Raw genomic sequence first — 12,619 nt, 5'->3', positions numbered from 1 at the left:
TTTTAAAACTTCAAAATATGTTGAAATCGGATTTTAAATTTATTTTCTAGTTATTGAGATCAAAAAGTGACATGCAGACTGTCGGACAGACAAACAACACACTATTAATAGCGACTTTTCCCATAAGGGAGATCCTCTAAATTTTTAAAAAGTGTAGATCTATATGGACTTACTCGTGTGACTCGTGACACTAGATTATAGTAAAAAAAAAGTTTGTAAATGAGAAATGTGAAATTTAATATTTGTTAACGTTACAAAAACGAGGCTAAAGTAATAAAAATCCCTCACTTGGCCACTACTGAGCCTGATAGTGTTGTATCAGAAAGTAAAGCAAAAGGAGGTAACCCAACATCCACTTGAAATCTTGGTAAATCTGAGGGAAACAGAGACATGCATTTTAGTTTGATTTATCTGGGCAAGCAGTGAATCAATCAATGGTGAAGGAATTAATTCTGGGTATAAAGAGCACTACATTAATACTATCATTTATTTTCTTTAAACACAGGTGCACTACTGTGCAATAAGGGAAAAAATGAAGACATTGAGTGTTATTTTATAGAGAAAAACATTAGAAGCACACTTATGAAGAGGTTAAAGTGATAGATAACTAAAGTAAACCAGTCAAAGAAGAAATTTGTTTTAAAAAGGCGACAAGTAGAAACGTCAAACGAGTTATATCCGCGATTATTTGACGTCATAGTTTCACTCAGATAAGAATGTTAACAGGCTAGCTTTGTTTATAGGCCAAATCACTATCACTTGTCTACATTTACTCAGTTACTGCTATGTTATCTTATAAATTGCTGACGTTCCTTCAAAAGAGAAGATAATAAGTCCTTCGCGCATCATTGTGTTAATTTAAAATGTTAAGTAATTGCTTATTCTAGCTGATTCAGGCAACACTCTCCAAGTTTTAATGGCACTAGGGAAGAGAAAACACTTGTATCAGCTTGTCCTATCGTATTGTTATAAATCCGCCATGCGCACCGCCATCCAGGCTAGTGCAGAGAAAGAAGAACGATTTCCTCTCAAGTTGAGAGCCGAGATGAATATTTTGTGATCAAGACATGTTGTTCTACATGTATTTGTGATGTCCTGTAAATAAACATCTTGTGGTGTCTCGTTGAGTTGCCTTCCCTTAAGTTACTACATTGGTGTTGAAGTGGGATTATAGGCAACTCAACGAGAGGCGGTAGGATTTGATCACAATGGCATCTTTTAAACAACTAGACCAACTCTTAGTTACAGAGATAAGGCGGGAACTCTGTTACCGATATCTAAAGCTTAGTGGTATCAAGGATGTGCTTACAACGCGTCTCAGGCGAGCCCTGAAGATGAACGAAGAACCGGATACCTACCTATTTGAAATTAAACTGGAGTTTTATGAGGTCATTGGCAAGATGCATGAAGATATTGTTGCAATGTATGAACAAATTAACAGCATGAGGAACAAGGTAGATAAAGGTGTCTCAAGCTAAAGAAGGAATAGACTTGTTGGTGAAGAAGCAGTTGCCCGTAGACTCGTTGGTGAAGAAGTTGCATGGTGAGGACTGTGGCTGCACAAACAGTGGTGACAGAGACGCTGGGGATTGGAGCGCCGTCTGTGGCTGTGTTGTGGGCAAGTCTTGTGGGCGTGACTTTCTAGACGAGAAACTTGACGACAATTGCTGCAACGATCTCAACGGGATGTTTCAAATCGAAACAAAAGAAACAAAGGAAGAAACAAGAGAAGTCTGTTATGTGCCTGAAGATTTTGTTCCTAATGTATCTGCAACGATTACCTCAATGAGCCGAACAGATCAAAAACAACGTTGGGTCTGCGTCCAAGCTTGCTGCTGTGGACTTTAAAGATCTCTGTTTATCTGTCAGTACCTTTGATAAGAACTCAAACCATGAAAGCCTCAAGATCGTTTCTAATTCCTGTCCTTGGATGTCGTCGGGTGAAATCGCGAATACAGGCCCCAACAATGGCCGAGACAGAAACAACTAATTTGACTTTGCCTGCGGCAACTGCATCCAGGCGATTAACATGAACTGTAAATGCGGCGTCCTGCGGGGACAGGACCCATGCCAAGAAACCCAGTTACAGAAATTTGTACTTCTGCTCACATCAGTAAGAGTGACTTGAACGGTGGTGAATTAATTCCAGCGAAACCTGATGTAGTAGTGATGGATGAACATTACAAGGATGCTTCATGGGCATACCTTACAGATGAGGCTGATAAAGACTATATGCTACCAATGGGCCTACAACTGTGTCACGAAACGTCCATGGAAAAGGTCATATGACTCAGCGTCTTAGAACAACAACCCCGGAATCTACAGTGATCGCCTCAACCTCCATTATTGTTAAGTGACTGGCAACCACTAGCTCTCCCTGTGTCAGCTTTAAGGCATCAGCGACTATCGTCATGAGGTCGAAGCAGCGACCACGATGTCTTCTCAAGCAGAGACTGGCCAACTGAAAGAAGAGAAAGTGACGGCCGCGGAAAACTGTGCAGATGGCTTCGTGGGCAACAAGCACTCTACTGTCTGTGGTTCCCACCGATCGACCTCAACCTGAACTGTCAAACCCCCACAGCACTGTTTCTTTTCGGGACGAAAAGCCATAAGAATGGGGCAATGTTATAACTCTGCCATTTCCGCTCAAGTTGAGAGCCGAGCTAAAGATGTTGTGATCAAGACATGTTGTTCAACATGTATTTGTGATGTCCTGTAAATAAACATATGTCTCGTTGAGTCGCCTTCCCTTAAGCTATTACAGTACAGTATAAGAATGCGCCTTTATCTTTGTGTATTTCTGATTAATCTATTATATCGTGAGTTTTTGTTTTCTTTTAAACTTATGGTTCTATGTTTTGGTAGTTTAAATTTTAGTCGTTTGTCCTAAAAATTAGTGATTGTGTATATATTTTGTGTATATTTTATGTATATTTTGTATATATTTATTTGTTATCAATCTCACGAGAATATTCTGCGTCTGTTTAAGACATATTTCTTTGGGACCTGGAACTCTACCTTGAAACATATTTAAAAAAAACACTTATGTTATCTATCTATCTATTTATCTATCTATCTATTCTATCTATCCATCCATCAGTTTGGGGTTATCGATGTCACAGGCATTCTTTCTCATTTTATTTAGCAATATCAATTTGTGAATAGAATAATAAAAGACCGCAAGCCTACCGATGAAAATGAAATAAAGTATCACTAATAGATATTTATAATAATATTGTATAAGTATAATAATATTGTTAACCAACAGTGTCATGCCATTAAAAGATATATAAATAATCAATTCTATTGTAAAATTCTTGCTACCAGTTGTCAGGTACTTGTTTTCTTAATTTTAATTACAATTGTTAGATATAGATATAAAAATAAAGCAAAGCTCCCCAGGTCTTTGGCCTACGGTTGACTAGGGTGTCATGTGGCCAGCACAACGACCAACCGTCTTTACTTTTCCCCAACTAATGTCAGGTACTCATTACAGCTGGGTACTACCTCAGGCAACCCATTCCATGCTCTAATAGCTCTGGTTCAGTGTTTTATGTATAATTGCTTCTTTACTTTTAAGTCTTCTGTCCTGAAGGCTTTCTAAATTTAGTGATTTTACTAAAGGTATTACTCTAGTCAAATGTGAATATTCGTTTGTTATGAATCTCACTGCTCTATTGTGTGACTGTTCCAGTTTCTTAATGTTTTCTTGACTTGAGGGGTCTCAAACAGAGGATGCATATTCTATTATTGGCCTAACCAAGGTTAAATAACATTTTAGTTTTATGTTCTTATTTGATTTATAGAAATTTCATTTAATAAACCCAAATGCTTTGTTTGATTTTATGATAGTTTCATCAATATGGGGATTTCATTACAGTTTTTCATTTATTATAACACCTAGGTATTTTGCGTTTTTAGTCTGTGTTACTAATTTACCATGAACAAGTTAAGTGAAATTAAATTGTTTTAGTTGGGTTTTTTGCTACTCCTAACAACTGACATTTTTCTGGGTGAAAAGACATGCTCCAATGTGATTCCCATTTCTTTAATTCATCTAATGCTCTTTGTAAAATATCTGTGTCTTGTGTTGTTGTTGTTTTTTGTTCTATATATTATGCAATCGTCTGCAAATAATCTGACTTTTGTTCCTGGAGTAATGCAATTTGGTAAATTATTTATGTAAATTAAAAATAGTAGCTTAGTTCTTTGAGTAATCTAGCTGGAATACCATCAGGTCCAGATGCTTTATTTCGTTTGGTGTTGGCTAATAGTTTTTGAATTCCATTTTCTTGTACTACTATATCTTCTATGTTGTCTACTTGGTTCAAATTCAGTAGTATGTTTTAGTCTCCAGGGGCTGAAAATGCTGATGCAAAGTATTTGTTTAGGATGTTTGCTTTAGTTCCATTATCATTATATATTATGTTATGTTCATCTTTTAATGGCGCTATGCCTGTTGTTGCCATTTTCTTAGACTTAATGTATGACCATAGGTTTTTGTTGTTTTCTTTAGATATTACATTGTTTATGTATTCACTCTGCAACTGTCTGCTTTGTTTTTGGGTTAGGTGTTTAATTTTTATATACTTTTTGTAAACTCTTTCTGCCTTAGTTTCTTTAAATTTTCTATATAGGTTTTCCTTCTGTTTACAAAGCTTCTTTAGTGTATTATTAAACCAGCATTTATTTCTTGTGTTTGTTAGTTGGTATATGATTTTCTATAATGCTTTTAAGATGGTTTTAAATGAAATTTCAGAGGTCATCGACTGGTTGGTTAATGTCTTTTTCTAATAAGAATGTTTGTTGAAAGTTTAATGCAGATTTTTGTAGTTGTGTAGGTTGCATTTATTCCAGAGTAAGATTTTTCTTTTGGGTTTTGTATTGGCTACTGCCTTTATCTGACTGTGTATTTTTATGATCTCATGGTCTAATAGACCAGGGATAATATCTTAATCAACTACTAATCCAGGTCTGTTGGTTAAGTAGAGATCTAATGTGTTGTTTAATCTAGTTGGCTTTTTAATGATTTGATCTAAACTTAGGTTGTGTAAAGTTTCTATGAAAAGCACATTTATATCCTTAAGGTTTTGGTGTTTATCTATGGTTAGTGTTTTCCAGTTTATATCAGGTAGGTTGAAATCACCCATTGTCACTGATGAATGTGTGTATGTATGTATAATCTATTTTTACAATCTGCGCGAATGACCCGAAGTGTGTTGTTTTGTCAGAGAGAGACCAGTGTGTGTGATATGCAGTAAAGCTGATTAAAGTTTATGTGTTTGATCTAGTGGTTTAATTGTTTTATTTCGTTAACTAGAACTGAACCAGGGACACCTAGATGTATCGAGACCTGAGGTAGATTCTATCGAGTTATAAGTAGATAGAGTTATATAACAGGAAAGCTGTGACACCCATAATAAAAAAACGGCATTTTTATTTGTCTCTTTAAGTGTAGTAAGCTGATTGCATAGTTCCTGCATGTATTCTAAACTAGAATTTGGTGGTCTGTAAATACTGCCTATTATTAGTGATGTTGAGGTGGTATTAATTTTACAAAATGTTGATTCTATATATCGAGGGATTATAGACATTGGTGCACCAAGTGAGTTCTTTTAGCATTGCAGTTAAAGAATTCATTTATATGATGTCAAAGGGAAAACAATTCCATTACGTCACACGGCCTACTTAGACTAAAATATGTCTCATCAATATCGAGGGATCATAGATATTAATGCACGGATTAAACTCCTTTAGCATTTCATTTAAAGAAATTTTTCTATATGACGTCAAAGGAAACATCCCCTACGTCACACGGCCTAGTTAGACTAAAAAATGGTTTCATCGATACGAGCCAGTTATCGAGGGATCATAGACATCGGTGCACCGAGTGAGTTCTTTTAGAATTAACTTTGAAGAATTCATTCATATGACGTTAAAAGAAAAAAAATCCATTATGTCACAATGGGCTAGTAAAAAAAATGTTTTTTAACAAGAGATATTTCTTGAGGGTGCATGACCTCTGTTTCACAGAGTTCTAATAGAACTCATTTAAAGATATTAAAATTATTATTTAGATTATAGCCGCATTTTTTGTGCATTTTGTCTGTCAGTCTGTCCGTCCGTCATGTTAATATAAAAAAAACAAAACAAAAACTATTGAAAATTTGATTAACCTTAAATTTTCCTTCCGAAACATCGCAATAGTTTTAAGTATCTATAATAGATTGTTCCGGATGTTTGTATATATAGTGAGAGAAAAAGAGAATTCTAGATAAATCTAAAACTGTTAATTAAATTTTTGGAATGGTTTCGTATAAAAAATTAGATATACCATAGCCTTCCGGAGATATTTTTTTAAAACTATATTTCGGTGTTAGAAAGTTGTTTTCCTTTAAAATCGGAAAATAATATTAATTAGATTTTAAAACTTTTACCTAGAAAATTAACTTTAATGTACGACAGAAGTGACATTTTACATAAATAGAGTTTGAATGTTTTTCATAAAAATCCGGAACAACCGATATTCGTAAATGAGAAGAAAATTATTTGTTTTATTTATTACAATAGGGATTTCAAACAGATATTTGTGTTAGTAGAGTTTTTATATAAAATTCGGAACAATTTTGGCGACGATTGGTAAAAAAATTTAAGTAATGTAGGTTGATTTCTTTTCAAAATCAAATCCGGAACATTGTCAACATATACAAAAAAAACCTCTGTTATGTTTCAGCAAGAAAATTCAATGTAAAATAAGTCTAAAAAGTGTTTTTTTATAATCGTTTCTAATAAATTACTTCCTTTCTTAATAATTCTGAACGACCTATTGTCGATATTTAAAAAAAAGTCATTTGACATAAATTTGTTTTAAGTTGAAAATACTGAAAGATTTGATATCGATAATTAAACTATATTGACGTATTTTCAAACAATACGATTTCAAACAATCATTTGACATAGTTTCAGGAACAACTTCATATTTAATGTATAGAGATTTTCATATAGCATTTATATGCTATTTACATAAAAAAAACGGAACAACATATGATTGATAAAGTGTTTTGCAACGTTTAAGCACAAAAAGTAAATATATAATATAAATTAGAAGAGCAAACATACATTGGTTGACATTGATTTGTTTCTACAAAACCATCCGCAACAACCTGTTATAGATACTTAAAACTATATAAATGTTTTGAAAGAAACATTAAAGGTTAAATAAGATTTTAAATTCTTTTTAGTTTTATTTTTTTAAAATCTAAACGTGACGAACAGATCGACCAACAGACAAAACGCACAAAAATAAGCGGCTTTTATCCTGATGGGGCACTAAACAAAAAAAAAAAAATCTGCTTGTTTAAAAAATTTTAATTAGTGCAATTTTTTTTTCTAATCTAACCGTGACTGACGGACAGACCGACCAACAGACAAAACGCACAAAAATAAGCTTCTTTCATTCTGATGGGGGCACTAAACAAAAAGTAAATAAAATCTGATTTTTAAAACAAGTTTAAGAAATTGGTTTAGCACCATGTCATGGCTGGGCTTTACGCTACTACACGAAAGTCGCAGCATAAAATGTCCATTTAAAAAATTGTGCGTGATATTTACATACAAAGTGCATTCTTAGCCTTTAAATAAATGTTTTTAGCAGCTAGTTGACCAGAAAAAACACCTTTAACTATTATTTATGTTTGTTGTAAACCAGTGGCGTAGCTACCAATGTGCGGGTGGTGCGGGCCGCACAGGGCACCAAGTGGAGAGGGGCACCAAGATTCCCCCAGTGTGTATTAATTTCCTATTTCCGTGAGCTTTTCAGTAAAAACGACTAATTGTATGGACACGAACCAACTTAAACTACTGTATTTTAAACATGAACTAACGATTTATAAACTAGTCATGTCGCTCTTTTGTTTCATCTCCTTGACTATTTCTTCCATACAATGTAAGCTATAGAACAGTTTGACTCTAATTTACTAGATTTATTTCGGACACACGGTACATGTTGTCGCCCCTTTTATAGCGCTCATAGGCTGTAAGTACCGCCCTCTCCCTCTTTAAATGTAAAGGGGCCTCGTTTGTTAAGATTTCAGCAGCGTTTGTTGGGCTTGTCCGAAAGGTGCCACAAATGAACCTTAGTGCCTGTGATTGTACTCGGTCGAGTGATTCGAGGGCAGTTTTACTAGCATATACTTGAGCTGTACTCAATGTGTGATCTGACTGCCCCTAAGTACAATTTGCGTAGCATGTAAGCTTTGGCACCCCACTTTGTGCTGGCCAGCTTTCTTAGTAACACTAACTTCTCCGAGGCTTTTCTTTCAACTTCCTGGACGTGCTGGAGCATTGACAACTTTCTATCCAGGGTCACCCCTAGATATTTTGGCGTGTTTTCACGTTGGAGTCGCAGCCCACTAAGTTGAAGCTCGAATGGAGCCTTAAGAATGTCGATCCATAGGCTGAACAGGGACCAGGTCGTTTTGGCAATGTTTATCTGAATCTGTCATTTGTCGCAATACGAGGAGATGGTTTGGAGGTCTGCTTGTAATGCCGCCTGTATTTGGTCGGCTTTATTGCCGGTTGACCAGAGGACAATGTCATCCGCATAAAGCAGTTTCTTTGACCGCAGTGAGGTGCGTTTATTAAATAAATTAAATTTCTTAAGTCTAAAGATGCATCGAGACAATTTCAAGTCACATCATTGCCAGAGTCCACCGACTATAGGCGAGCTGTTAATGGGTATGAATTAACTGAACAATTAAAAGCAACAAAGCAAGATGAGACGGTTATCATTGAATTCAGAACAAAAGGATGAGGCCGACATCAATACTTCAATACCGCAGGTTATAGAGACTAAAGGACAGCACACAAGCATGTCCTCAAAAATTCATACTGAAGAAGCTGAACCATCAGACAGTGTAAACAATACAGAAAGCAGGATAATAAACTCTAGACTGAACGACATTGGAGATTGGCCTGATGTCATCACAGATAATATTCGCATACACCTTTTCACTCAAGGATCTGAAACAGTTCAGCGTATGGACAGTCAATTCAGAGAGGCGTATAGACATCAAGAATCAGCAAAAGGAAAGGCTAGAAAGCTTTCAAAGGCTTGGTTTTTCCGGCAAATATCAAACGGCGAGAAAGTTCTTAGAAAGTGGATGTGTTATTCGCCAAAAAAAAAATATTATTTTGCTTCCCCTGCATGCTCTTCTCAACAAGATCAAGTACCAAATCTTCATTTAAATCCAAAGATGGATTCAATGAGTGGTGGAGGTTATCCCCGAAAATAGAAAAACATGAGACCAGCAGAGCTCACATTCAGTCATCGCTTGCTTGGAGGGAACTTGAAGTTTGCCTGAGAGTAGGGAACAATATAGACAACAAGGCCCAAGATTTGATTATACAAGAGACGAAAACCTGGAGAGTTAGTAAAATTACTATCAAAGTACGATCCACTCTTGAGGGAGCATGTGCTTCGAACTAAGCTTTGTTCCATATCGAATATATACATGTCTCCACAAATACAAAATGAATTTATTACAATATTGGGGGATCACGCTAAAAAACAAATCATACAGCAAGTAAAACAAGCCAAATATTTCTCTATTATTTTTGATAGTACACCTGACATCTCAAAGCTGGATCAAATTTCTCAAATTTTACGGTATGTTGTCATGACAGGGTGCAGGTTCGTGAGTCTTTTGTTGACTTCATCGACACAAAGGCTATGATAATGCTGCGGTCATGAAAGGTCATTAAGGTCATGAAAGAATTAACAATATTTGATTAATGAATAGGCCTACATATTATTTTGAAAAAAAAGTAAGGTTTTGCAATGTTATTAATTAGTTAGTTGTTTTGTGTTTTTTTTTTGGGGGGGAGGGGGGGCATCAAGATGAGGTACCGCACCAGGCATCATATACTCTAGGTACGCCACTGTTGTAAACACTTCTAGTACATTTTATAAATATATTAGACTTAGTTTTACTGGAAATACACAAAAGATAGTCCTACGTTGTAAGCATATTGTAACATTACCTCCCTTACATTTGGGTAATTGTTTTAGAATTGATGTATTTTAATGAAAAAATCGCTAGCATAATTAATTTTATAAATTAAACGGTTTGCTTTTAGAAAACCAAAAGTAGTCGTTGCACTTAAACTTTTCAAGCCGCATTTAATGTTGAAACAATATTTTTCATATCTCTTTTAGTTTTCAAGATCTGAATGTGACAGATGGACAGACGGACATTTTGCACAAACCTAATAGCGGCTTTTTCCCCTTACGGGGGCCGCTAAAAATTATGATTTTAAAACCTTCAATGATTTTTTAAAAGGTTATTTTAAAAAGGTGTTACTGTAATCAATTGTGAATATTCGTTTCTTATGAAACTCACTGTCTATTTTGTGTCTGTTTTAATTTCTTAATGTTTTCTTGAGTTAAGGGGTCGTTTTTTCTCCTGACGTTTATACCTGATTTTTCTTATCAGTTGTTGTGAGACATTGGTTTAAAATAATACTAAGCTTATAAATATTAAAAAAATCGCATGTGAATATATGAATGAACTTGTTTTAGTCCATTAATTATAGTTGCTTTGAAAAATTGATTTCACACATGACATAGACCTTGTCACAATCGTCATAGATCTATACAATCAATTTATAATTTGTAATCTTTATAATCATAAATATTCAAGTTGAATTCCAATTGTAACTATAGAATCAGTAAAGATCTACTTCTAGAATATATATCTAGGATATACATGTAGTAGAAACAGAATCCAAGATAATCGGATTTTACTGGTATTCTAGATCTAGAGTCTTAGACAGTCTTGATTTTAGACTAAATTTAAGTCTAGAACACTATAGAATCCTATATATATATACGCTGCCTTCGTGGACCTCACTAAGGCTTTCGACATGGTCAATGGTCAATGATTAATTGAGGATTTCGGCCAGGCTCGGATGCTTAACTACGCTCCTATTCATTCTCAAGCAGTTTCATGTGGGACAAAAAGGCATAATGGTGACATGTTGATCATTTCCCAATAGAAAATGGCGTGATGCAGGCTGTGTACTTGCCCCAACTCTATTCGCAATCTTATTTGGCGTAATGCTGGGTCATCAACATCACGTTTCGTTTGGACGGCAATCAAAAGAAATGGTCAGAGCTTCTCTATGCCGATGATTGCGCTAGCCCCTGCTAGCCCACAATGAACATGATCTCCAGATACGGTCCCCGTTTCTTTCTGTTTATCCCTTCATCTTGGGAAAGCAGAAGTATGTGGGACGAACGTATGCCCAAAGCAAGTCTCTTTTGGTCAGTGAGACAAACAGCTGGAGGTCACTCACAAAGGCTGCGGAATGCACATTGGAGACCAAAAGGAAATCCGCTGTCGAGGACAGACGCAGACGGCGAAAAGAAAATCTTAATCGACCTATCTAGCCTCAAGATACCATCTAGATTTCTAAACTAGATTCGATCTGAAATGTAGATCTAGATATAGAGTCTATTTAATGACAATGTCAGTGATTCCGAAGATAAATGATGAATGAAGTGTTTACTATGTATTTTAATGTTTTACGAATCACATGTGCCCATGTGGTGATATGACTACGCCTACGGCTTACGCAGAACCGTGAATGGCGTGAACTGTATACATATACGCAGAACCTATTGCGACTTGACGGCTTTTGTAAATTTGTCTGCTGTGCTGTACGAGATGCCAAAAAATATGTAGATTCTAAAGTTCTAGAACAATAGATCTGTTCCACTTAATTTATTAACATAAATCTATTAATCTCATTTATAATAAGTAGCTCTAGATCTACTATTTTACCAATGCATTCATACAGAATTTAATATGTAGATTTAATTATATTAATAAAGAGTTGTAATTTAGCTCTATACGTTGTTAGCAAATAGCGTTGCAAAAAACAACAACAACAACAAAAAAAAAAAAAAACGAACCTAGGTATTTCTAAACTATGATACTTAGTGTGTAATAGAAAAACAGCACCTACCTAAATAAATTGTAAATAGAGAGCAAATACCCATATTTATTGTAGTATATATAGGTATGTGGTTTTATATTATATAAGCCCATTGTACATTTATTATTTATAAAAGTACGTACCATACTCTGCTACTTCAAATGATTGTCTCTTCTCTCCTGAAACAGTCTGTAAAATATTACAAGAAACAAAGGTCAATAAAGTTTTTACACTTTATTATGTCTAGTTACTTTATGTTTTAGACGCCCCCAAATTAAAAATGCCACTGTAGTTTATTTGTCGTCCGTCTGTCGGCATGTCACGTTCTGGTCTCATAAACTAAAAGCGCCATTGAAAATCCGACTTTACCCTAATCTTAAGCGTGTTAGAATTAAGTGCAGTGGCTAGTTTCTGAAATGAAATTCCTACGTTGTTGTTTTTTTTTTAATTAAATGTGCAATCCGCTTTCCCATCAATTTTTTAAAATTTATACTTTAAAGTTTTGTATAAATGTTTGTAAAATGTTTTATATGTTTCGGATGTTCCTTCAGAGTTGAAGATAGTTTACTTCCTAGTCCAAACCTCCCGCAGGACGACGGGGGATGGGAGCGGGCTGGGTTGA

General features: G+C 35.1%; 1 pseudogene; it reads right to left on the bottom strand.

The window, feature by feature from the left end:
* The window catches only part of LOC106052417 (CD109 antigen-like), a 101,998-nt pseudogene that overhangs the window by 72,354 nt on the left and 17,025 nt on the right, over positions 1-12,619 (bottom strand).

This window comes from Biomphalaria glabrata, chromosome 8, assembly GCF_947242115.1.
Source record: "Biomphalaria glabrata chromosome 8, xgBioGlab47.1, whole genome shotgun sequence".
Classification (NCBI taxonomy): Eukaryota; Metazoa; Mollusca; class Gastropoda; family Planorbidae; genus Biomphalaria; species Biomphalaria glabrata.
Note: the sequence above shows the minus strand (reverse complement) of the source record. Positions and strands in the feature narration are given on the sequence as shown.